Source organism: Maniola hyperantus, chromosome 19, assembly GCF_902806685.2.
Source record: "Maniola hyperantus chromosome 19, iAphHyp1.2, whole genome shotgun sequence".
Lineage (NCBI taxonomy): Eukaryota > Metazoa > Arthropoda > Insecta > Lepidoptera > Nymphalidae > Maniola > Maniola hyperantus.
In genome coordinates, this window is record NC_048554.1 from 13008179 (window position 1) to 13035431 (window position 27253).

The window sequence follows — 27253 nt, forward strand, 5'->3', positions numbered from 1 at the left end:
TCGCTATGTCAAGTGGGGTATCATATTATGAAAGGGCTTTACATTCGAAAACAGATTTTTATTTATTTTAAGGCATAATAGTTCTTTAATTTATCGTGCATCAATCGTGCGTCTGTCTGTTTGTCGGTCTGTCAAGAAACCTACAGGATACTTCCCGTTGACCTAGAATCATGAAATTTGGCAGGTAGGTAGGTCTTATAGCAGACATGCGGGGGAAAAATCTGAAAAACGTGAATTTGAGTTTACATTTGAAGCTTTAAGTTAACGTTGTTTAAAAAAAAAATCAGATATAAGTTAGCCAATGACTACAATCTCACCTGGTGTGTAAGTGATGATAAGTGGATAAATGATTTTCATCATCACACCCGTAGAGCATACTTCACTTCTACCTATATAAAATGAAAATGAAATGAAAATGAAACGAAAATGAAACGAAAATGAAACGAAAATGAAACGAAAATAAAACGAAAATGAAACGAAAATGAAATGAAAATATTTTTTTATTCAAGTAAACTTTCCCAAGTACTTTTGAATCGTCGGATGCATCTACCACTGGTTCGGAATACCGAGAAGAACCAGCAAGAAACTCGACGGTTGCTATTTATACTTCTAAAATAATATGATTCGTGTACTGCTGATAATATAAAAAAAAACATGTAGGTACCTACCGACTTTGGTAAAAAAAACCATTTACCAAAATATTTTCCGAGAATCTTTCGCCATCGATGCATCGGCCAAGTTTGTTCCAATAAATTTATATTAAAGTCTGAGCCAAGGCTCCAAATACTAATTCTCAGTTCCTAACAAGATTCCCTGTCTTCTTACATCCGTGTACGAAGAGTAATGCGATAAAAGAGCGTTCTAATGGCGATAGCGGAAGTGGGGGAGGGGGAGGAAAGGGGCAGGGAGGGGGAGGACGACACGCCACTCATTTGCCAAATTGTCTGGGATTATAGAATTTTTTATCGCCATTGCATCGGCCTAATGCGTTTACGGCGACCACTCTATAAAATCGTTTGGAATGTCTGCATGTTATGGGGGGACATGGAGTGTGGACAGAGATAATGCAGCGTTGACATAAATAACGATTAAAACATTTTGTGCACGCTGAGGGTGGCTCGGACGGAGCAGAAATTTTTCTACAGGATCTTACCTTATAAGATAACTAGCTGATGACTTCGTCCGCGTGGAATTTAGGTTTTTGAAAATGTGGGAACTGTCATTCGTACCGAAACGCTAAATCGCTTACTTTTCGTTTTTATATCTGAAGTTGAAGTTTAATCAAAACAATAATAATATTATAGGAAATGTCGACTATGAATATGACTAATCCCATCCCTTCTGCAAGTACGTTTCGAGGCCAAGGTAAAAAGTGAGGCAATTAGCAGATTAAACCAAATACTTAGCACTTTTTTTGCCTTATACAGCGTGAGCATAATAGATCGAAACCGTAGCTAATTCTACAGTACCGTCTCTCTCTTTCGCCAACACTATAGATTAGCGTAGCTTTTCTACAATACCGTAGCTCTCTCTACAATACATTAGCTTTCTCTACAATACCGTAGCTTTCTTTACAATAATTATAATTAACTAGCTGCCCCGGTGAACTTCGTTCCGCCTAACAGTCAATTCAAATTTTTTAAATTTTTCTTTCCGTAAATACCATCCCCGTACTTCAAGGAATATTATAAAAAAAGAATTAGCGAAATCGGTTCAGCTGTTCTCGAGATTTGCGATGACCAACACATTTAGTGATTCATTTTTATATTATAGAAGATTAACTTTGATTTCATTTTCGGCACAGCAAGGCAGCATTTTCTCTGCAATACCGTAGCTACCATCCATTGCTACGATGTCGTAGCAATGGATGGATTACGTAGCTCTACAAAATTTTACATCGCACCAACGTTGATACATATCAAAATTCAATCAAGTAAAGTGTCATAATGAAAAGTCTTCATTTACAAATTCTGAAATAGATTTTTATTTACCATCCCGACTTGAGTTTTCACAAAATCCTAGTTTTTTTATCATCACGTACCTAATTGCCAAAAATATTATAATCGCAACAAAGGGGTGCACACGTACAATAATGCCATCCAATATGTCGTCCCATAAATAACGCGTATGAATACGAAATAGGCCATAAAAGTAATGGTCACTCGCTGTCAAGAGCACTCCGCGGCCCAGACGGTCTGTCTGTCACACTCACCATAAACTGACCCCATAATGATGAATGAAAACCTATAATCATCTTCTGTCTGGCATATCTATCCTACTGGCATATACTTCCACACATTGGGAAAATGTGTCTGTCTATCTGTTCCATTATACCTTCCTAATTCCTATCGATTTAATTATGTATATTAGACTGCACTCAATGACAGTCAGTCGGTAATAAACTAGCTACACAGCTATTCGGTTGTCTCATTTCTTACGTACGTCCGTACCTACCTACCAACCAATACTCTCGATACAATAATCTCTGTACCAAATTTCATCCATATCGATAGATATGGATGAAATTTGGTACAGAGATAGCTTGCATTCTAGAAAAGTACATACTTTTTATTCTGTAATATCAAAGAACTGCCATGGAAATTTAAAAAAATCCTGAATCGGATGTGCTGGATTAGTAGACGATAGACATATTAAAAAACAGGCAGATGACACACAGACGGATAAAAAACTTTTCGTCTGTCTGTCAGCGGGTTGTATCTCATAAACCGTAATTAGTTAGAGCGTTGTTATTTTACACAGAATGTGTAGGTATACCTATCCATTTCATGCCGTCATTACAATCCATCCATACTATAATATTATTATAAATGCGAAAGTGTGTCTGTCTGTCTGAGTAGCTTTTCACGGCCCAACCGTTCAACCGATTTTGATGAAGTTTGGTAGAGAGCTAGCTTATATCCCGGGGAAGGACATTGGGTACTTTTTATCCCGGAAAATTAAAGAGTTCCCACGGGATTTTAAAAAACCTAAATCCACGCGGACGAAGTCGCGGGCATCATCTAGTTAATAATAAAATATCAAAATGGCCGCCATGAAAAAAAAAAAAAAATAGAAAATGGTATTTCTTGGTAATGGTACAAAACCCTTCTTGTGCGAGTCCGACTCGTATGTGTAAACATTTCTAAACAGGCTTTTGAATATTTAAAAAAAACATCGGTAACTCGATATACCTCTCAGTGTAACGAGGCGGATAACTGGTAACGCGGCTCGTTTAACGTTACGGCCATTGTGTACGGACAGACAGACGTCGTTTATGTATTAGTGAGATTGACGCGCAAGTGACGGCTGCGCGAGGGATATACTGTAATATTCATGCGCTTTATGAATATAACAGGCTACGAAAAGCGCGTAATCGGATAATCTAAATAGTCAAAGTCAAAGTCAAATGATTTATTCAAAATAGGTAATAAATTACTCGTATTGATGGTCTGGTATGGTGTTAGATTTGTAAGATATAGTGGTGATAATTATTATGCAAACTTAAAACTAAAGCTACGAGGGTTCCAAACGCGCCCAGGTCTGAGAAGAGCCCACAACAATCTCAGCCGGGTATTCTTTTTATTATCACCACTTTACAAAATTATTGAAACTTATTAGAACTATCACAAAGTCGTTAAGCAACTCATTCCCAAGCTTGCTTATCATTTAAATAATCCTTTACATTGTAATAGGATTTTTCAATTAGTTTACGTTTTATGAAAACTTTGAACTTGTTGAGAGACATCTCCAATATGCACAATAAAAAAATCAAAAAACGGTCAAGGGCGAGTCGGACTCACACACGAAGGATTCTGTACCATCACCAAGAAATAACACACACGCTCCAATATTCATGCGCTTCATGAATATCACAGGCTACGAACACCGCTGAAGGTTAGTACTAAAAATACCTGGCTGAATTTGTTGTGGGCAAATTAGTTCAGCAGGTCTGCAGAATCAGCAGGTCTTCTCAGACCTGGGCTGGAGCTTTATAGTTATAAGATTACTAACATTAGTTTTTAAGGCGTGTGTTATTACTAACAAAAATATGATCTTATGGTCGAAATAAAGGATTTTTATTTGTATATTTTTATTTATCATACAAATTCAACAACGACCATTAAAAGGTGTCCCACCCAATTTGAATAAATGATTTGAATTTGAATAAAGGCACATTATAATAGCTAACTACACGTTTACATTTTTTTGTTACAATGAAGATTACAATATTATAACCGCAAAGGAATAAAATAGAGATATTATTTATTTATTATTATTGCTGCTTGTTTTGTGGCCTAACAGCTATTCCTTGGTAACATTGGGGAAACGGAAACACATTACAAGCCGTACAATTTAAAATGTACGAAAACGTGCGCCGTTACAATTTACAGCGGGAAAACTTACAACAGCGGTCTCTAAACAAGATTACATCCAGGTTGGGGAATTATTCGTTCTTTTATTAACTTACTAGGTGATGCCCGCGACTTCATCCGCGTGAGTTTCGATTTTTAAAACTCCCTTGGGAACTCTTATTTTCCGGAATAAAAAGTAGCCTATGTCCTTTCCCGGGATGCAAGCTATATCTGTACCAAATTTTGCTAAAATCGGTTAAACGGATGGGCCGTGAAAAGCTAGCAGACAGACACACAGACAGACACACTTTCGCATTTATAATTTTTAGGAGTACGTAAGTGGAAAGAGCACGTCGATATAGTATGCAAAAAAAAACATAAATATGTTTATGTGTTATATAGATTACGCAAAACAGCATTGCCAAGTAGGTACGGTATTGGCAGCTTATCACGGCTATGTCGCATCAGTTCTTCGATATGGACTCATACTGTGGGGAAACTCTAGTGAGGCTTACAGAGCTTTCATAGCTCAAAAGAGATGCTTGAGAGCTATGACAGGAGCTTTTTACCTAGATTCATGTCAACCATTATTTAAAAAATTACGTATTCTCCCACTTCCGTGTATGTATATATATGAAATCTGTATCTTTGTGAAACAACATGATGATCTATTTACAAAAGCAAAAGATATTTATCCGAGGAATACAAGAAACGGTGATAGACTGGTGATTGAACATAGGTTTTACAGTGCATCTTACGGAAAATGTAGTTATGTCATGTGTATAAAAATATTTAATAAACTACCTCCAGGATTACGGGTATTACCCCTCCAACGATTTAAGAAGGATCTTTTTAAGTGGCTAATAGATAAATGTTTTTATTCAATCAATGAAATGTTGGCACAGTAGGTTAAGCTGACTTTTATAATATATATTATATAGAATTAAACTTGACTTAGATTGTAAAAATAATTAAATATTTAATGAATTTAACTATGCTAATAATTATTAGAATTTTATTAATTGTGTTATAATAGAAAAAAATTTGCATGCCAGAAATGGCCGATTACATTGATTCTTACTTACCTTAAAAATTAACTACCATTGTGACATGTATTCTAGCAAAATAAATGATATATGATATATGATATATGATATATAATATTAGTATGGATAAATAGAAACCATCATAATTCAACTAGCTCACCCGCCCATCTTCAATCGAGTGGAAATTTTGAAAATCAGTAAGGGGGTGGAATTTTCAAAAATCCTGAAACACGTACTTCTTTATTTATATCCAAAATCCCAAATACCAATTTTCAAAGACTGAAAACTGACGAATTTTCATCCCCTATTCCCCCCTCCCCCCTTTTGGAAGTGGAATTTATTTTAAAAATGTGATTCATAAATAAAAAGTCATACAATGTATGTACCTATATAGGTATTCTGCAATTTATGTCCTTTCCAGGGATGCAAGCTATGGTTCCAGACTGGTCGAGATGGCAATCGGGGTATAAGGCGGGGGGGACGCCTCGCACACGTCATCCGCACTGGGTTAGCGCGGGGCGTTCCCGCTCCGATTGCCATCTCGACCTGTCGCCGGTCGCGGACTAGATATATTATCTCTGTACCTTTCGTCAAAATCGGGGACATGAGAAGCTAGCAGACAGACAGACATGGGAGTTGAGACAAGTACAAAACAAACACACTTGCGTAGCGTTATTTAATATTTTATAATTTTTATATGGATGATTGATATTCATTTATACATTACATACGTTACATACATTATTAATATTTTACCCTGCAGTACTGAAAGTACGCATGAGATTCCAAAAAATTGAAAACCTATCGGGCAAGGTTTTCTTACTAAGAAAGGATTTGGTAACCAAGAACCTTACTACTTACTTTACCATCTGTGACACTACGAGTAGTTGCGCGATTTGACCGACATGCAGCGCCATCTGTTATCAACTGCGGTAACAATAATTTTATACATAGGCTAGCATCCACTAGGCGCGCCAGGCCCAAACGAGGCCATATTATTATAAAATGATAGTGGATGTGTTTGTTTGTTGGTTTATTTCTTGGTCAGTTTGTTCTTCAATCACGTCGCAATGACTTTTTGCATGGGTTTAGTTAAATACCTATTATAGTGGCATAGGCTTTTATTATTTTGGAAAATCAGGTTTTTCGTTTTTAGTTTCCTTGTATTGGGTTCCTTATAGGGTTCCGTACCGCAAAATAAAAAACCGGTCAAGTGCGAGTCAGACTCGCGCGCTGAGGGTTCCGTATCACAATCGTTTTTTATCGACATTGTGCACGATAAATAAAAAACTAATATTCCAAGAAATAAATAAAAATCTGTTTAAGAATGTACAAGTAAAGCCCTTTCATATGATATCCCACTTGATATAGTAATCTTACTTTGAAAGTTGAAAATATCAATATTTGTTCATGAACACATTTTAATTTTTTTCTTGTGATGTAACCACAAATTCACGGATTTCAGATTTTTTTCCCTCATGTCTGCTATAAGACTGCTGCTGCTGCAGCTGAGAAGTTTTTGAGTTTATCCTACTATTTTTTCTTATAAAATATTTGTTAATTTTCGATGGGAGCTTGATTTCTTCCGACATTTTATTCAAATATCGTCATATTTCAAGAAATTAACACAAACCAATATTAAACTATACCAATAAACCTTCCTCTTGAATCACTCTATCTATTGGTGAAAAGCGCATTAAAATCCGTTGCGTAGTTTAAAAGATCTACGCGTTCAAACATACAGACAGCGGGAAGTACTACAGTATAAGCTACTATTTTATACTATGTAGAGAAGAGATGAATCCCTATTTCCCTTGGTCACGCCACAACTAGCGAACGACTGGACCAAATTAGATAATTCTCTTTTGTTGTGTTGGTAAAAATATAATTATTAAGATAGTTTATAAGAAAGACTAGCTGATGCCCGCGCCTTCGTTCGCGTGGAATTAGGTTTTTTAAAAATCCTTTGGGAACTCTTTGATTTTCCGGGATAAAAAGTAGCCTATGTCACTCTCCAAGTCTATACCCATGCAAATAGTCACGTCAATCCGTTCACCGTTGCGACGTGATTGAAGGACAAACCAACAAACAAACACACTTTCGTATTTATAATAAGGGTACTGATTTTCTTCCCGCGGGACACGGATGAAGTCGGGTAATATTGCCGCATCCACAGTAACCAGACTGAATGCAACATTGCAGTGGTTAGATGTAATCGAGTGATTCGTTGTCCGTGACGCGGTTCCGCACTTATTGCAACTTGCACCTTTTATGTTGCAACTTGCAACTAGAACAGGTTGCAATCTGGAACTAAATGCAACTACCTGTGGCAACTACGCATAGAGAGGCTCTTTTGTTTTGCAACTTGCAGCATCTGGCTGTCGGCTAGCTTTTCACGGCTCATGCATTCAACTGATTTTGACGAAAGTACAAAAATAACTTGGTATTCCTGGGAAAGACGTGAGCTACTTTTTGCCCCGGAAAATTCAACAAATCCGAAAAGTTAAAATAAAATAAAATAAAAATAGCATCGATGTAAAAATAGCCTTTATTTCAGTGTGTACAATTTTTCAAGTTTATATTAGGTACAGCTGTTGTTTGCATCACAAAAAGTGTCTTAACTCTGAGTGGCTCGCGGCAAAGGTCTCTTCCAACTCTCGCCAGTGCTTCCGGTCCTGTGCCACCATTCTCCAGATGGACCAGCTGTTAGTTTTAGTTCGTCCTCCCAACGTCTTCCGAAAAGTTCCTATTTGATTAAAAAACTAAATCCACGTGTTTAAAGTCGCGGGCATCATAACGTTTGGCACAGAGATAGTTTGCATCCTACTAGGCTACTTTTATTCCGGTAAATTGAAGAGTTTCTAATAAGTTAATTTGATTTTGTAAAGTGGTGATAGTAAAAAGAATACCCGGTTGAGTTTGTTGTGGGCTCTTCTCAGAACTGGGTGCATTTGGAACCCTCGTAGCTTTAGTTTTAAGTTCGCGTAATAATAATCACCACTCACACATCTTACAAATCCAACAACCGACCATCAAAAAATGTAATTTGTTACCTATTTTGAATAAATTATTTGATTTTTTTTAAATTCCAAGGTCGATGCCTCTAAGTGCGTAGCGCTGCGTCGTCGCAACGGATCTCATTGATGCGTCGCGGCGACGCGGACGCTGCGACGACGCAACACACCAATGAGGTAGAGCTTCTACCTCATTGGTGTGGTTCATGATATTGGACAAGGTCCCCGCGCAAGTTTAATTTGAGAGGACGTCCCAATTACTTATTCGTTGAAAATATTTCCCTACCTGCTTTCTGGGTGATGCTTACAGTAGGCAAGAGACACTGTTTTCAATTCCTAAACGGATCTCTAAAAATAAAAAAAACGGTTACAACAATGCTTTGTCCGCCATGATATTGGACAAGATTTATCGTTTTCGTGACAGCTCGGAATGGAGCCAGTGACAAGCTAAATAATACGTCAAAAGTCAAAAGGTGATGCCGCGAACTGAATTCTTATTAGAAAGAAAAAGAAAGAAAAACGTTTTTTTTTTTATTTTATTTTTATTAGGCACCCACTAGCTTTGGTCTACGACTTCGTTCGTGGTACATAATATGTTACTTATAACTTTTGAATAACGTAGCTTTCTAATGTTAAAAGAATTATTAACATCGGTTCAGTAGTTTTAGAGTTTATCAATGAAAAACGTACAAATCTTTTCCTTTTTATAATATTATAGTATCTTACTTCGTTCTACTTCATCCGCGTGGAATTGGGTGTTTTAAGAATCCCATAGGAACTCTTTGATTTTCCGGGATAAAAAGTAGCCTATGTCACTCTCGTCTCTCTAGGTCTTTATCTATTCTATATCCATGCAAAAAATCACGTCAATCCGTTGCACCGTTGCGACGTGATTGAAGGACAAACCAACAAACCGACAAACAAACACACTTTCGCATTAATAATAAGGGTAGGTACTGATTAGTGATTCCTTCAATAGATTAAAACAAATGAAATATTAAAAAAAATACAAATCGACTATCGCGTCGCCATTATTATTTAACAACCAATTCGGGTCAGAGGTTAAAAACAAATACGAAATTTCTCGCGTAACAATCTAAAATCAATCCTATGCGGAAGGCTTCAGAGTTGACTTTCAAGTGGACGTGAAAACCGCTAATAAGCCCACAATTAAAGCTATTAATTGTCGGTATTCAATTAGAGGTCGGTTGTATTGGACCGTGCTCGGGATCTGGACAATGGATCCATACACCAATACATCCATGAGCCTCAATAGCTCAACGGGTAAAGGAGTGGACTGAAAACCGATAGGTCGACAGTTCGACCCCGCCCGTTGCACCATTGTCGTACCTACTCCTAGCACAAGCTTGACGCTTAGTTGGAGAATATTATAATAAATAATAAAAAAAGGAGAATAAAGGGGAATATTAGTCATTTAACATGGCTAATATTCTTAAAAAAAATTATATACACCTAACTAGCAGACCCAACCCGGCTTTCATCATGATCAACCCATCGCCGGCTCAATACAGAGCACGGGTCTCCTCTCAGAGTGAGAAGGGTTTGGCCATAGTCTACCACGCTGGCCATGTGCGGATTGGTAGACTTCACACACCTTTGAGAACATTATGGAGAACTCTCAGCATGCAGGTTTCCTCACGATGTTTTCCTTCACAGTTAAAGCTAGTGACATTTAATTACTTAACTATATATATAACTCCGAAAAGTTAGAGGTGCGTGCCCGGGATCGAACCCCTGACCTCCAATTAGAAGGCGGACGTCCTAACTACTAGGCTATTACAGCTTCCCGGCTTCGCTCGGATCCAATTTCTTAAAATCCTTTCTTAGTGGGGGTGTACATTATAGAGAACACTTCATCATCATCATCAACCGATAGACTACCACTGTATAGGTCTCTTGTAGGGACTTCAACACGCCACGGTCTTGCGCCGCCTGAATCCAGCGGCTCTCTGCGACTCGTCTGATGTCCGTCCACCTAGTGGGGGGTCTTTCATTACTGCGGCTTCCGGTGCGAGGTCGCCGTTCCAGCACCTTGGGAACTATGTGCCCTGTCCATTGCCACTTCAACTTCGCAAACAAGTGCAAAATTTCAAGTTTCTAGACCCAGTGCGATACAGTCAGTCAGTCAAGTGAAAGAAACTCCGGCCAAACTGGGCAGAAAGAAAGCGATTTACGGTAAATTAATGTTGAAACCCTTAAACTAATTGAAAGCAGATAAAACAAGTATACAAAGTAAGTATATTTTAATAGTTAATTCGATGTGTGCAATTTTTTTTTTATTTCCCATAAAACTAAGATATTTTCGGAATAAGTATTATTTTTTGTCCTGAAAAACTGCATTATCCCGTAACAGGTAAACAAACAGATTTTTTTATTTATAATAGTTATATGGATATGTGAGCGAGCTATGTTGGGTATCCACTCTCAGGGATAAAATCCGGAACGAGGAAATTCGCATTAGAACAAAAGCGACCGACATAGCTCAAAGGATTAGCAAGCTGAAGTGGCAATGCGCAGGTCATGTCTGTCGCAGAACCGACGGCCGATGGGGCAGATGTGTTCTGGAGTGGAGGCCGCGTACCGGTAAGCGCAGTGTGGGACGACCTCCCGCCCGCTGGAGTGATGACCTGAAGGTGGTGGGAAGCGGATGGATGAGGAAGGCGGAGGACCGTGTTTGGTGGCGCGCTCTTGGAAAGGCGCGTCCAAGCTCCCAAGTCAAAGTCAAGTCGTGAAGGCTGTTTGCGTCCAGCAGTGGACGCAAACAGGCTGATGGATTGGATTGTAAATAATTTTAAATACACATCAAAAATTGCGAACCGGCAGGAATCGAACCCGCGTCTCTTGGGATCGCGCCCGACGCTCTAACCACTAAGCTACAGCCCGCTTACTGCCAGTGACGAAATTTGTAATGTGTATGCTGAATGCTCACTCAGTACTGAAGCGACTGTTTCTGCCATCTAGTAGCGACATCTTTTTGCAGTTATCGAAACTACTTTCAAAGGCCCATATTACAATGCAGCTCTTTCAAGTGTAGGTGAAACACTATAAAAATTATAAAATATGGATTGGATTGTATTGGAATATGGATATTGAATAATATGGACAGACAATAGAATTAGGTCTAACACCAATCTGCTGAATGACTACACTCGCGACCGCTTCTCTTGACTACGAATATTAAATTTGCTTGATGTTGCGAGATATTGCACGCTCTAGTAATACATATAACATCTCACTGGACCTAATACTCGTAGTTCCTAATAGGGTCACTGGAGTGCCGATGCCCTGAAAGGAACGCCTCGCCGATCAAAGCGGGCATCTGTCCCTTGAAAGCCGCCACAGGTTGATTGGGGCGAGAATTTTTTTGGTCAGAATCAAAGAAACTCCGGCCCAACTGGGCAGAAAGAAAGCGATTTACGGCAAATTAATGTTGAAACCCTTAAACCCATTGAAATCAGATGAAATTATACAAAGGATATTTTATTAGGTAATTCGTTGACGTGCCAATTTTTTAGGGTTCCGTACCTCAAAAGGAAAAACGGAACCCTTATAGGATCACTTTATTGTCTGTCTGTCTGTCAGTCAAGAAACCTACAGGGTACTTCCCGTTGACCTAGAATCATGAAATTTGGCAGGTAGGTAGATCTTATAGCTGACATTTGGGGAAAAATCTGAAAACCGTGAATTTAGGGTTAGATCAGACACAAAAAATTAAATTGTGGTCATGAACTAATAATTAGTATTTTCATTTTCTAAGTAAGATAACTATATCAAGTGGGGTATCATATGAAAGGTCTTTTCCTGTACATTCTAAAACAGAATTTTATTTATTTTTATGCATTATAGTTTTTGAATTATCGTGCAAAATGTCGAAAAAATACGACTGTAGTACGGAACCCTCATTGCGCGAGCCTGACTTGCACTTGGCCGGTTTTTTTTTAATTTACTGTTTTCTTGTGAGACTTAAATATTTCACGAAATGTAACCCTTTGTTTCAAAAAACTACACCTTCTTGACGTTTTTAAACTCCGATTTATTTCTAAATGCTTGCACCTTTGACATTAAGTACCTACTTATATTTTACTTATTTACTTATTTACAGTAAGCGGCCGAAAGTAATGTACATCAAACTTTAGAAGGAGATAGCAGATTTTGAGAGAGAGATTGTAGAGCGCTGTCCCTGTCGATGAGATCGACAAAACATCATAATATAGGTATGAGTGTCAGAGACAACGCTCTACAAAGCCGAAAAGTCATTCCAAAGGCCGATGTACATTACTTTCGGCCGCGTACTGTACTTGTATTTTGATAAATAATTTGATTATTTAAAAATTTATGTAGTGTTTTGTCTTGGCCATAATTTTTTTCTTGCAATCTTAGCCGTAAATGGAAAAGAAGAAACCATCTGTTGTCTTAGGACTTAGCGGTCCAAATGTTTACATCTATGATACTTTAATTATTATAATAATATTCAGGATTCCAATTGAATATTAATGTCCCAAAAAAAAATTGTTCATGGTTGTTTTGATATTTATAATACTACTAGCGACCCGCCCCGGCTTCGCATGGGTGCAATGTAGATACTAATGTGGTGTCATTGAGGTGTCATTGCTTCGGAAACTCTCAAATGTGAGGATTTTTTTCCGACCTAATTCACATTATTTCAATTTCTCAAGGGATCTCTAACTTTTTTGAGAATTAAACTATAGCTATAAACCTTCCTCTTGAATCACTCTATCTATTGGTGAAAACCGCATTAAAAGATCTACGCGTTCATACATACAGACAGACGCAGGAAGCGACTTTATTTTATACGATGTAGAGATATTATTGTTCGGTCAAAATAGACATTCAAGGACTATAAAATATTTTGTATCCCGTAGTCTAAATTATATATTGAAGGAAAAGGTGACTAACTGACTGACTGACTGATCTATCAACGCACAGCTCAAACTACGGGACAATGCGGGCTGAAATTTGGCATGCAGGTAGCTTTTATGGCGTAGGCATCCGCTAAGAAAGGATTTTTGAAAATTCAACCCCTAAGGGGGTGAAATCGGGGTTTGAAATTTGTATAATCCACGCGGTCGAAGTCGCGAGCATAAGCTAGTCTGAAATAAGCTTTAGAACTTCATCTTGTTCAACACTGATTACTGTTTCAAGTTTCAAAAAATAAACCAGTTAAAAGTCTCAAACAATGCCTTACAGGCTTAAATCATATTAACATCTTTGACCCTCCTCGAGACGCAGTCCCTTCGGCGACTGCGTACAAAATACAAAAACAAAAATAATAACAAGTCACCAACGACAATGTTTTCAAAAGTTCTAAACAAAGAATTCTTTCGCGATCGCATACAAATAATCTCTTGCTTGTTTTATACCGGATAAGGCTGTCTGTACAGGGGAAATTTTAGTCGCCCGACTATTGCGATAGTTTAAATTTTTAAGGTTGCGTACCTCAAAAGGAAAAAAGGAACCCTTATAGGATCACTTTGTTGCCTGTCTGTCTGTCGTGTCTGTTAAGAAACCTGCAAGGTAATTCCCGTTGACCTAGAATCATGAAATTTGGCAGGTAGGCAGGTCTTACAGCAGACGTTAAGGGAAAAATACTTAGCACTAATCTACAACTTTCATCAACATCATGATCAACTCATCGCGATCATCATTGAGAACATTATAGAGAGCTCTCAGGCATGCAGGTTTCCTCATGATGTTTTCCTTCAAAGTTAAAGCAAGTGATATTTAATTACTTAAAACGTACATAACTCCGAAAAGTTAGAGGTACTCGTACGTGCCCGGGATCAAACCCCCGACTTCCGATTAGAAGGTGGACGTTCTAACCATTAGGCTATCACAGCTTAACTTAACACTAAATGAGAGTGTGGGATATAAAAGGTTTGAGAACAACCTAAAGAAAGAAAGAAAACCAGAATTGAAGCCTTGTCTAATGTTGTGACAGAGAATTGCCGTCTGCAAGTGTCCTTAAAATGGGGAAAGAGTGACTTAATACCGCGGTTTGACAGGCGCTGTCGAAACTTTGGCTTAACTGAAAAATCCATAAAAATCCTTTGGCTTTGAATTCTCAAGTGTTGGCTTCAGTACGCTTAGAAGCAAACAGACGACTCAAAGTACTCTTTGTTTGTATATCTCTATGGTTTGAATCATAAACATATTAACTTAAAATAAAATGAAAGGAATTTATTGATTCGGAATATTCGATCGATCGGAAAGAAAATTCTACTGAAAAGAACCTTATTAAAGTTATAAAAAATTACTAATTGAGAACCTACTTTTTTGAAGTCGGTTAAAAATGATGTAGAGCCCGAACGACTGATTAAATATGTGTGTGTTTAAATGTGTGTTAAATAGGCTTAATAAGTGATATTTAATTGCTTAAAAAAAAGAACATAACCCCGACGACCTCCCCCCCCCCCCCCCCCCCTCCTCCTTTAATGAGAGGCCGAAGTCTTAAACATTAGGCTATCATCGCTACCGTGAAAACATAGCAGACAAACAGACAAACTTCCGTGTTTATAATATTACTATGTATGGATAATTCCGGCCCAAGTTATTAAGTGGATACCCAAATAAACGTTTCATTCATTCATTCACTCTTTTAATTGCTCAGCTAGCCCCTACCTCCTCACACTAAACACGGGTAAGCAATTAAGATGGTCCATTACACAACACAAAATTCTAATAAACCCAAAAAACCGTGACGTCAGAAACACAAAGATGGCCACTCCAAGAGAGACCCACTTTCGCGTCAAAACAAGACATTCGTTGTCTCCCTCCCACATTTTGTATACAGGTTGTTATTTTTGTAGCGGTCAGTGAGTGAAAACTAATTCCATGCTTAATATTATAAATGCGAAAGTGTGTCTATCTGTCTGTAAGTCTGTCTGTCTGTCTATCTGTCTGCTAGCTTTTCACGGCCCAACAGTTTACCCGATTTTAATGAAATTTGGTACAGACTTCGCTTACATTCTGGGAAAGGACATAGGCTACTTTTTATTCCGGAAAATCAAAGAGTTCCCGTAGGATTTTTAAACAACCCAAATCCACACAAACGAAGTCGCGGACATCATCTAGTACATTATAAAGAGTTCTGGTACTTTAAAGAATCATGGCGTCAAGTTTAAAGTAAAGAGAAAAGGAAATAACAAACTTTCAAAAAACTACTTAACTTACATCATCAGTTGACATAAGGATCATGGTCCCGTTACGATGACATAACTAAATGGTTAGAAAATTGACAATAAGAATTCACATTAAGTAAATGTTTTATTTTAGTACGTACCATAATATAACAAACACGTATTATAAATATATTATTAATCAATTAATCATGAATTAAATTCGTACTTTCCCTTAATAAAATATAATTTATACTGAAACCAATGCAGTGGATTTGAAAACTTAGTTTAAATATAAAATTTAAAATTTCCCTGCTACAAAACTGTCGTAAATAGCAACCTACTATGTCGCAAATAGCAACTGTGGATATTTTAGTACAAAAATTATTTTATATCGATGCAATAGGTAGTTCCTTCCACTTTTCTTTTTCTTCTTTCTTTGTATCTGTAGTTTAAGTTTTTTCCTCACCGATTGCTCTAAAAGTACACCCTGTACAAGTATCAGTGGTCAGCTAAATGAAGGTATCGCGTGCCCGAGGGCCATTCCTCAAAATCATTCCTTTAATATACAGCGTGATTTTTTTCATTCTATTGATTACCTCCACTGTTTGTATTCGTTATTATAGTTAGTATAAATAGGGGATGAAACTTTGTAAGAAAGTCCGTCATTTTACAAGTTATCACACTTAATATTAAAGAGACGAAAGTTTGTAGTACGTGTGTGTGTGTGTGTGTGCATGTGTGTATGTGTGTTGGTATGTTTGTTACTCTTTCTCGCAAAAACTACAGGATGGATGTGGCTGAAATTTGGAGTGACGATAGATTATACCTTGGATTAACACATAAGCAACTTTTTATCCCGTAAAAATTCATAACTCCTGCGGAACTTTTTAAACATATAACAACGCGGACGAAGTCACGGGCATCATCTAGGATAATATCTATAAATCTGTGCTTTAGGGCAAAATGAAGAAGAAAGTACGTGTTTCAAGATTTTTGGAAAACCTTTATCGATTTTAAACAATTTCACTCGAGTGACCGGCGCTGGGAGAGGTGAGCTAGTAAATCATATAATATCTGTAACGTTAACGTTGGTTCTAACGGTAAGACTGCAATTAGTTAACACAGCTACACCTCGTCGGGCCGCTGACGTGCGACGGTTAAAAACGAATTACCTCGGAGCACCCTGTAGCGCCATTTGTCATGAAACCACCACCGCCTCCCAGTGTAGTCTAGGAGATGGTGGCACAGCGTAACAACATACAGTGTGAGCATGCATCTTACGTTATTATCTGTTCGAATATCCTTATCTGTTCCACATAGACACTCCCGCAGTTTTATATCCCCAAAAATCTTCCATATACCTTTCACCAAATCTCATCTAGGAAATCAAGCCCCAATTATGCGTATATGTGCAAAATTTAACGAAATATCAAAAAAGATACCTGGCATCGACATATTTCATGACTCAGTTACTGCATTCAAAAAGAAGCTCTTATCATTTTACGGTGGGTTCATCTCCTAAGTAACTTAATTATTAATTGTTTAGTTAAGTAGTTAGTTAAGTTCTTTTTATTTGTCTAGATATTTTGCAAATGCTGTGTACACATTTTATAGATACATTTATCAGCCTGTGTTTGTCTATAAGTGTCGTAGTTTGTGTTAAATTAATGTATTGTGTGTGTTCCTAATAAATAAAATAAAATTAATTGATAACTTTACTACGGTAAATGTACTTATAAGATTGTTTAGATAAGTAAATTTTTGTCGTTATGTCATATTAAATATAAGCTACTAATAAACACATACTAAACAAGTCCTAACAAGTGATAGCCTAGTGGTTAGGACGTCCGCCTTCTAATCGGAGGTCGGGGCTTCGATCCCGGGCACGCACCTCTAACTTTTCGGAATTATGTGCGTTTTAATTAATTAAATATCACTTGCTTTAACGGTGAAGGAAAACATCGTGAGGAAACCTGCATGCCTGAGAGTTCTCCATAATGTTCTCAAAGGTGTGTGAAGTCTACCAATCCGCACATGGCCAGCGTGGTAGACTATGGCCAAAACCCTTCTCACTCTGAGAGGAGACCCGCGCTCTGTAGTGAGCCGATTTGATCATGATGATGATGAAACAAGTCCTATACTTACACAAGTTGAGAAATGTTCTCAAAATATTTTGAGAACATTTGCCCATTTGCCCGGTGCGGGATAACGCGGGTAACGTGCCAGTGCGCGGGGCGTCCCCCCGCCTCATACCCCGATTGCCATCTCGACCTGTCGCGTATTATGCATGCAAAATCTCAAGTTTCTGGACTGTATGTCAGTCAGTCAGTTTTCCCTTTATGTAAAAGAATTCTATTTATTAACTGCTCTTAGTCTACAACATAAATGATATTAAAAAAAGCATTTTTTTACATTTTTCGCTGCCTTTTGGAATAACAAACAAAAATTAATTCGGGCTACCATTAGGGCAGAGTTAAGTTATTTTTAATTATACGCTATTTTACGTATTTTGTTACGTGTATAATAGGTTAGGGTTTCAGAGGAACAAAATATACTTATTATCATATTTTTTAGGGTTCCGTACCTCAAAAGGTAAAACGGAACCCTTATAGGATCACTTCGTTGTCTGTCGCGTCTGTCAATAAGCCTATAGGTTACTTCCCGTTGACCTAATTTGGCAGCAAGGTAGGTCTTATAACAGACATGAGGGGAGAAATCTAAAAACCGTGAATTTGTGGTTACATCACAAGAAAAAAATTAAAATGATTTCATGAACAAATATTGCTATTTTCAACTTTTAAAGTAAGATCGCTATGTCAAGTGGGGTATCATATTATTATGAAAAATTTCAATTAAATACGTTAGTAGTACGGAACCCTCAGTGCGCGAGTCTGACTCGCTTGTGGACTTGCACTTGGCCGGTTTTTTATAACTCAGGGGCTCAATTACAATTAAAGAAATTTGTGTAGTCCATGCGGACGAAGTCGCGAGCATAAGCTAGTACTATTTAAAAATGGATACAATGGGGTTAAAAATGGGAACACGTCTGTAATGTTTACGCACTATGAAAAATCTCACTATGGCAATGACCGTAGCATTGCAATTGACCGCATCGTGCCACGTGCATGTATCTACAACTAACTACACCCCTCCCTTTTGCACTCGTAGTTTTCCACAATCAAGTTAACATCCCTCTCTGTTCAACGCGGAAAACTAAGGGCTGTTTCCCAAAGCTTTCTCAGTGTCAGTTATCGTCGCGATCTCGTGACAGCCGGTCGTGTCATGAGTATTATGGTTATGTATGTGATTTCGCAGTGAAAACGCGTACGAATATTTACCATCGTAAGTTTTGAAAACTTCGCCCACGTTTCTATGGCTATGTTTTGTTGTATGTGATTGTATAGAAGTGTAAAAACGCTGGGAAAAGTTGTGCATTAATCCTGCGGGAACAGTTTGTTTTGGCCGTGCTTTTTGAGTCTTTATCGTTTTGTTTTTTTATAGTTTTTAGTGTTTGTTTGTGGTTGGGATTGTGCTGGAGGACTGAATTTTTTTGGTGAGTAGATTTATAATGGTGGTGTTTTCATAGTTTTAAATATTATTATATTTACTTTATTATTTTAGTGATACGTACCTAGTTTATAAATTAATTATGGTTTTTGTGTAATTTACATTGTTAAATTCGAAACTTTTTAGATGTAAATACAATGTTTAATGAGGAGTATAGTTTTGGTAGAGATCGATTAAGTATTTTACTAAATTGATATTTATAAACTTTTTGCTTTTAAAAATACAAAAAGCTGATAACAGCCCGCTCACTACTGAGAACGCTTCCGCACCGCTGGCCATGTGCGGATTGGCTGACTTCACACACCTTTTTTGAGAATATTATGGAGAACTCTTAGGCATTAGGTTTCCTCGCGATGTTACTTAAATTGGTTAAAATGCAATAAAATCTGAAAAGTTAGAGATGCGTGCTCTGGATCGAACCCCAGACCCTTCCGACTAGCCAGTTTTTGCTTCTAGGCTATCAAACGCCTCGATAGCTCAACAGTTAAAGGAGCGGACTGAAAACCGAAAGGTCGGCGGTCCAAATAGGTGCCACCCGTTGCACTATTGTCGTACTTACTCCTAGCACAAGCTTTACGCTTAGATGAAGGGGAAAGGGGGAATATTAGTCAGAACTTAACTTGGCTAATATTCCCTATTCTAGGTTAGGTTAGGTTAGATTCTCTAGTCTCTCTCTAAACTAAATTTAGAGTATCTGCATCCTTTTATTTTTACTAATGCTAAAAAAGGAACGGAACATGACTTTCACATTTAAAGACTCTAAATTTTAGTGCACAATACAAATTTAAACAGTAGGTTTGCGAGTGCGTGCTAAAATCACGGGTTTTACCATCTAAAAATTAAATTTAGAAATGTCAAACTGCTTCTGTTCTTTACATATTACAATAGTAAGAAGAGGGTGCGAATACTCTAAAATTAGGTTGTGCTTAGAATCGGTGCCAATGGGGCTAATTCCGTTGTACACAATCTCTAAACTAAACTAAAATGACACGTCTATATCTTTTGCTTTCCCTTTCATAATATTGCTTGCGGAAAAGGATAGCACTAGATTTAGACCTGTTAATTTAGTTTAGTTTAGAGATTATGCACAAGAGAATGCGCCCCATTGTTGTATAGAAGCAGGCGTTACTTTGCGGAAGTCCATGATATACAATGAACCAAAAGCTTAATTCGCTATAATCTGCTGAAACAGGTCGAATCTGTATGGTGCAACATGCAGCATGCGAAATGCACCGCCCGCCCTCCCACCGCTAAACATGCAGGAAAAAGCAGCCACCAGGCAAGCAATACGCACCACCACCACGCAGCACCACACAAGAGTGTGTTTGGGATTTGGGTTCATTGGTTAATATGCTTTTAAAAACCCTTTTTAAACTTGTTCTAACCGGATATCGAACCCGAGACCTATCGTTGCTACGTTGGAAAGGTTGTGAACGTTAAGCAATTAAGGGATCAGTCGGCAATCGATACGACTGCGAATACCGCTGTAATGCGATACGGAATCCGCACAAGTCCGTCTGTTCATTACATCATATCGTCCGAATGGTTATATTGTAACGTCTGTCTTGGTTGGCAAGTCTAGGCAGGTATTGTGTTGCTAGTTGGTAATAATCTGTGCTCAATAATGCGGTTAAGATGGAGTTGCAAAGCTGTAATGCGATCGAGATAAGAATAGAAACGTCAATGTAGTAGTAGAGCCTCAATAGCTCAACCGGTAAAGGAGTGGACTGAAAACTGTGGAACCAACTCCCATCGGCGGTGTTCCCACTAGATTATAACATGGGGTTATTCAAGGGGCGGACCAACAAATTCCTAAAAGGCCGGCAACGCATCGGCGGCTCCTCTGGTGCTGTAAATGTTCATGGGCGGCGGTAATCACTTAACATCAGGTGACCCGTCTGCTCGTTTGCTCGCTATATTATCTATTTAAAAAAAAAAAAACCGAAAGGTCGACGGTTCAAATCCCGCCCGTTGCACTATTGTCGTACCTACTCCTAGCACAAGCCTGACGCTGACGCTTAGTTGGAGAGGAAAGGGGAATATTGATCATTTAACTTGGCTAACATTCTTCAAAAAAAAAAAACCTCATATTCACTTGTAAAGTATGGTTTTCTTCTTGAAGCCTTAACTTCAACTAATTTAAATCATCATCATCATGATCACCCCATCGCCGCCGGCTCACTATAGAGCACGGGTCTCCTCTCAACGTGAGAAGGGTTTTGGCCATAGTCTACCACGCTGGCCATGTACGGATTGGTAGACTTCACACACATTTGAGAACATTATGGAGAACTCTCAGGCATGCAGGTTTCCTCACGATGTTTTCCTTCACCGTTAAAGCAAGTGATATTTAATTACTAAAAACGCACATAACTCCGAAAAGTTAGAGGTGCGTGCCCGGGATCGTACCCCCGACCTCCGATTAGAAGGCGGACGTCCTAACCACTAGTCTAGCATAGTTTGCCAATTTAAATACCTACTTAATAAATGATTCAAAATATATTAAGTACTCGCTGATGCCCGCGACTTCGTCCGCGTGGATTTAGGTTTTCAAAAATCCCGTGGGAACTCTTTGATTTTCCGGGATAAAAAGTAGCCAATGTCATTCTCCAGGTCTGAAATCCATGCAAACATCACGAATCCGTCAATACGTTTGAAATCAAATGTAATGCAGTTACTGTTTTATTTTATTATTTTATTATTGTATATACCTACATTTATTCTAACTCTATTCTGTTAAAATAGTTTAATTATAATTTTAAGTAATCTCTTTTGGCCTTCTGTTATACCTAGATTTAAATTTAAATAATAATTATGTATTTACGCTGTTGATTACTTTCAAATAAACAAAAATAAAAAAATAAAATAAAGTAAATGCGATATATGCGATATGCGATATTGGTTAAGACGATGCGTCGGCCTCCGATTCGGGGGGTCGGGGGTTTGACTCCGAGCCCGCACCTTAAACGATGTGCGTCTATTATCTTTAGATTGGCAAACTTCACACACCATTGAGAACATTTTTTTTTTTTTTTTTAAAAAGATTATTAGCCATATTAAATGACTAATATTCCCCTTTCCTCTCCAACTAAGCGTCAGGCTTGTGCTAGGAGTAGGTACGACAATAGTGCAACGGGCGGGATTTGAACTGTCGACCTTTCGGTTTTCAGTCCACTCCTATACCGGTTGAGCTATTGAGGCTCTCAATTATGAAGAACTCTTATGCGGTTTCCTCACGATATTTTCCTTTACCGTTGAAGAAAGGGATATACAGTACGCGGCCGAAAGTAATGCACACGACCTTTAGAAGGAGATAGCAGATTTGCAGAGCGTTGTCCCTGTCGTTGAAACCGGCAAAACGTCATATACCTAGGTATGAGTGATAGAGACAATGCTCTACATAGCCGAAATGTCATTCTAAAGGCCGATGTACATTACTTCCTGCCGCGTACTAAAAGTTAAGAATGTCCGAGACCCCTGAAGAGGATGCAGTTATCCATTAGGACCACAACCCCATTTTCAATGTCTAGCAACTTTTTGTCTAGCGACGTGTCGCATCTATAATTATACCTAGTCAGTAAGTAAGTCGAGATGGCACTAGGGGTAAGGATGGTCCGCACACCCGGTGCGGAAAAGCGCGGGTGACGTGCGGGTATGCGGGGCGTCCCCACGCCCCATACCCCGATTGCCATCTTGACCTGTCGCGCACTATAGGTATGATCTTACGCCTGTACGCGTGTTCCTACGGCACGTCGCCGGTTACACAGACTATTTATATGAAATCGATATCGGCTTGCATGCGTGCCGGTAATCGATGTTATGGATACAATACAACTATACGCATGTACGCCTCCAAAGGAAAATACTTGTATTTTGAAGACACACCTACTTACAGTACCCGACAGAAAATAATGTACATCGACCTTTAGAATGAGGTTCAGGCTTCGTAGAGCGTTGTCTCTGTCTCTCATACCTAGGTACCTATTGTCGGTCTCATCGACAGAGACAAAGCTCTACGAAACCGCTATCTCGTTCTGAAGGTCGATGTACAATATTTCTGCCGCGTACTGTACATAAAACTAATCGCGTAAGATTTCTGTAGCCACGAGTACCTACTTATAAAACTTTTGGCTGTCATCAGTACCCTTATTATATCAGTACCCTTATTATAAATGCGAAAGTGTGTTTGTTTGTTGGTTTTTCCTTCAATCACGTCGCAACGGTGCAATGGATTGACGTGATTTTTTGCATGGGTATAGTTAAAGATCTGGAGAGTGACATAGGCTACTTTTTATCGCGGGGAATCAAAGAGTTCCCACGGGATTTTCAAAAATCCACGTGTACGAAGTCGCGGGCATCAGCTAGTTATTTTATAAACAGTAGTTTTTTTAGGGTTCCGTACCTCGGAAGGAAAAAGAGGAACTCTTATAGGATCAAATAAAATTCCGACTACAATCTTATATTTGCAATTAGAAATAACCTAAACTTTCATTGATAGATCAGTCAGTCAGTCAAGATGAGTTTTTTTATACGTATATATATCTATAAAGATAGAAAAGTATTTGGTATAGATATGTCCTTGATATTTTTACGACGCGATCCCCTATCATACTGCGGGGGTATAAAAATTACAATTTCATATTGCTTCTAATAAAAAGGCGAATTCATATCCTGAACCGTAAGAAATATGATCGTACTATATTGTATATTTTGTATCCTTACTTACTCTTATAAGCCCTGGACCTTATACTTGACTAGCTTATGCTCGCGACTTCGTTCGCGTGGACTACACAAATTTCAAACCCCTATTTAACCCCCTTAGGAGTTGAATTTTCAAAAATCGTTTCTTAGCGGATGCCTACGTCATAATAGTTATCTGTATGCCAAATTTCAGCCCGATCCGTCCAGTAGTTTGAGCTGTGCGTTGATAGATCAGTCAGTCAGTCAGTCAGTCACCTTCTCCTTTTATATATATAGATTAGCTTATGCTCGCGACTTCGTCCGCGTGGACTACACCAAACCCCTATTTCACCCTCTTAGGGGTTGAATTTTCAAAAATCCTTTCTTAGTGGATGCCTACGTCATAATAGCTACATGGTATACCTATAGCATAAAAGCCCGATCCGTCCAGTAGTTTGAGCTGTGCGTTGATATATCAGTCAGTCAGTCAGTCACCTTTTCCTTTCATGGGCACCCCAGTACCAACTCCTTGAAGTTCCATTTGATCGGATCCAAAGGCGGGCTGTTTGACTTGTGGACGATCCCAAACTAACCGCCTCGTTGGAAAGTCTGGAACAAGCTAGCAGATATATGCGCATATTTTGTTTTTTAGAAAATAAGTAATGTCTGACGGTACTAGGATTCTGAATCGTTAGGTTACCAAAACAATTAATTATTATGGTCATTTCTCTTACAAAATTTCCCAAGCGGTGGTGTGTTCGAGCAAATAAACAAAACCGGGCAAAATGAGAAATGTCCACGCGTTAATTTCGGCACAAATCACGGGAACGCTTTCTTTCGGAAAGGCTCTGGCGCTGACTGGGAACCGTACGGGTCAGTTAATTAGGCGTTTCACGCTTTGAACCGGGTTCTCTTTGAGGCTCTTTGGTTTATTTTCTTTTACGTCTTATACTAACTTTTACTTTTATGTATTCACAACTTAAGGTTAGGTCAGCGTTGCCAGTTTTTTTAATTGCCAAGTCGGGATTTTGAAACTTTTTGAGTGACAAAAGCGGGATTCTTTCGTCGAAAGCGGGACATGTTAAAAAACACATAATCACAAGTTTTTAAATATTTAACTTTTTATTTGAATTCAAATGACGTTTACGTGACAATATAATATTATAGCAAAAATCGCGCGCTTATCTTCATTAGGTCCGCTCCGGGGGCGGGCGGGCGGCCAGTCCACACTTCCCAACAACAAAATAGTACTCCTAAAGATATCTTAAAGACAAAGGCATTCCGAACCAGTGGTAGATGCATCCGACTATTCGAAAGTACTTTTAAAAGTTTATTCGAATAAAAAAAAAATAAAAAAAATAAGACATCTTACAGATTTTTTCTTGTCGGGCTTGTCCGTGCCACCCGCTCAGGTTTCCTCAGCACGCTGCACGCACGGTCGAGTTATCCCCGAAAAGCGGGGCTGAGCCTGTCCCGCGCGGGACATTTGATTTTGACTTGAAAAATCGGGACGTCCCGCCAAAATCGGGATGTCTGGCAACGCTGGGCTAGGTACTTGTTCTTATACGTCAAGCACCGCTGATAAAATTGATTTTAGATCAAAAACTTTGATGCCTTTATGTTGAGGCGCTATTATCTAGATATATAAAAGGAAAGGTGACTGACTGACTGATCTATCAACGCACAGCTCGAACTACTGGACGGATCGGGCTGAAAATTGGCATGCAGATAGCTATTGTAACGTAGGTAAGCATCCGCTTACGCTTACACGGAAGCATCTCTTTCGTTTACACGGAATGTACATTTATTGTGCGTTTCTTGAGAGAGAAAATTGCCGATAGTTAGTCTTTTTCTCGCCAGCGATCGGACCACCGCCTTATACCGTACTAAACTATTTAGTACCAGCGTATCCTGGACACGTCACAATGGACCGCCAGTCCGGGTGAAGATGACGTCACGCGTAATGACTTCCGGTACAACGGGCATGGTTATTACAATTTCTTCCGTTCCGCTGCCCTCCCCACAGTCGACTATTAGCTGATGCTTAATTGAAAGATCCTTAATTAATCTTTCACGTACTATTACATGCAGGTGGCATCTTACTTCGTCTACATGTTGACCATGTGCTCAGAAATTATGAAACCTTACCCATGATTTTTATATTTTTTATGATAGTGTTTTTATGTACACTTCAAGGAAATTTCTAAATAATCTAGTCGCTTCATGAACACATATCACAATCACAAATTTCGTCACTGGCAGTAAGTGAAACCGTGGCCTAGAGGTCAAGGCGCCGCGAAACTCGGAAGACGCAGGTTCGAATCCTGCCGGTTCCGCAATTGTTGATATGTATTTAAAATTATTTAGAAATTTCCTTACCTATGAGTTGCGGATTCCAAGCCAAGTCACAGAGAAAGGTTCCGGTTCGATGCCACGTAGAAACTAAAGGGGTGTGGGTTTAATAAAAACTGCCATATTCCTTCCAGGTTAGCCCGCTTCCATCTTAGACTGCATCAGCACTTACCACCAGGTGAGATTGCAGTCAAGGGCTAACTCGTATCTAATTAATAATAAAATAAAAAACCGGCCAAGAGCGAGGCAGGCTCACGCCACGAGGGTTCCGTACTAAAGTCGTATTTTTTCGACATTTTGCACCATAATTCAAAAACTATGATACATAAAAATATATAAAAATCTGTTTTAGAATGCACATGTGCAGCCCTTGTATATGATACCCCACTTGCAAAATGTCGAAAAAATACCCCCCCTACTGAGCCCTCGGTGCGCGAGTCTGACTCGCACTTGGCCGGCTACTTAAGTAGATAAGCAGAGTTTGTTATGTAAATTCTTAGATTTTTGCTATTCCAATTACAAGAAAAGCCTATCAGAGGTAGGGCGACAATGCAACGATGGGGTCTAGGTTGGGAAAGTAAGTAAATAAATATGCCATAGCTTGTAATGGGTTCCAGTCCGGCGAGCAGGGTTATTGCGATTTCTTCCACAACATCGCTCACAGTCACCCACTCACCCACTCACCCACTCACCCACTCACCCACCGCGCTGGGTGATATGAATTGATACGTGACGCAAGGTGATCACTATTTTAGATATAATAGGTATTATAAAACAAATATGAAAACCTCGATGGGAGCTTCGTATTCGTGCCTTTTGGTGTGGAGACCTTGGGGCCGTGGGGCCCGGGGGCTCGAGCTCTTTTTGAAGAAATTGCGAAAAGAGTTATCGAGTCAACCGGGGACCCGAGAGCTGGCAGCTACCTTGGTCAAAGAATTAGTTTGGCCATCCAAAGGGGTAATGCTGCCAGCATCTTGGGTACAATGCCTCGCTGCGGTGGTCTCGACGAGGTTTTAGATTTAATTTAATTTATTTTAGTTTTAATTTAATGTTTTTTTTTTTTAGATTTAAGTTTATTAATA

At 38.8% G+C, this 27253-nt stretch overlaps 1 protein-coding gene and 1 long non-coding RNA gene across 2 annotated transcripts in view; one reads left to right on the forward strand and one right to left on the reverse strand.

Moving 5' to 3' along the window:
- LOC138403671 (uncharacterized) overlaps positions 1-27253 on the reverse strand; it is a 331305-nt gene that overhangs the window by 221642 nt on the left and 82410 nt on the right. The window lies entirely within an intron of this gene.
- The window catches only part of LOC117991515 (uncharacterized), a 444113-nt gene continuing 435701 nt past the window's right edge, over positions 18842-27253 (forward strand). Inside the window, exon 1 of the mRNA XM_034979109.2 lies at positions 18842-19125. The gene's annotated coding sequence lies outside the window, so the exon portion shown is untranslated. The remainder of the gene's footprint in view (positions 19126-27253) is intronic.